Source organism: Pteropus vampyrus, unplaced genomic scaffold, assembly GCF_000151845.1.
Source record: "Pteropus vampyrus isolate Shadow unplaced genomic scaffold, Pvam_2.0 Scaffold352, whole genome shotgun sequence".
NCBI lineage: Eukaryota > Metazoa > Chordata > Mammalia > Chiroptera > Pteropodidae > Pteropus > Pteropus vampyrus.
Window position 1 is genome coordinate 181879 of NW_011889133.1, and position 912 is coordinate 182790.

Genomic DNA, 912 nt, shown 5'->3' on the forward strand with positions numbered 1-912 from the left:
AGGGCTTAGGTCTGTAGGGTGTCAGGGGCCATCCTGCATACCGCGTGCCCCTTCACTCTGTGGCAACAATCGGATCAGCTTCCATGATGTCCCACTCCTCTTGAAGCTTGCATACAGCAGCATGACACAAAGTAAGATTTTCATCCTCTTTTTTGCCAAATTCACGTTCCTGGCCAATGTCATGATCATCCTGGTCTCTTACATGCCCCTCATTGGAGCCGTGCTGAGGGAGAAGTCTGCTGGTGGGCGAGCCAGGACCTTCTCCACCTGCACCTCCTGCCTCACCACTGTGGTCCTCTTCTTCGGGATACTTGCCTTCATGTACCGCAGAAGTAACTCAAAGAAACCTACAGAGAAGGACAAGATCATGTCTGTCTTTTACACTGTGCTCATTCCTCTGCGGAACCCCTCGACCTACAGTCTGAGGAACAAAGTTGTAAAAGCCACGTTCAAAAAAGTCACTGGTAAAATCCACTTCCCAAGGGATGCAGCTTTAGATGAGGGTCCTTGATCCTGACCCGCCTTCTTGCCCTAAAGAATGGACAGTAGGTGTCTTTTGGTGGCACCTGGAGAGGTGGGCAAGAACTACCAGCTCTGCTGGAAAATTGCAGGTTCGGTGGCATTTCTTTGGATGGCTCCCTCTACCTCTCTTCTCTGCCCCTCTGCCTCTTTAGCCCACCCCCCAAATCTGCAGGGTTCTAGGGCTACTTGCTGACACCACACCACATCGAACCACCTGTTCCCCAACTCAACTCAACCATACTTGAGCTTCCTGGTCCTTTGTTCTTTTGTCTCTGTGCTCAGTGATACTGATTTTTACTTCGTGGAAGATTATAATTGGGAATCATGCTAATGGAAGAATAAGGCTTTATTTTTTTTTTTATGATATGGATAACTTGCCAACTCATTATG

The 912-nt window shown here is 48.6% G+C and overlaps 1 pseudogene; it reads left to right on the plus strand.

Annotated features, from left to right (window-relative positions):
• The window catches only part of LOC105304779, a 1369-nt pseudogene extending 858 nt beyond the window's left edge, over positions 1–511 (plus strand).
• Positions 512–912: the final 401 nt, after the last annotated feature.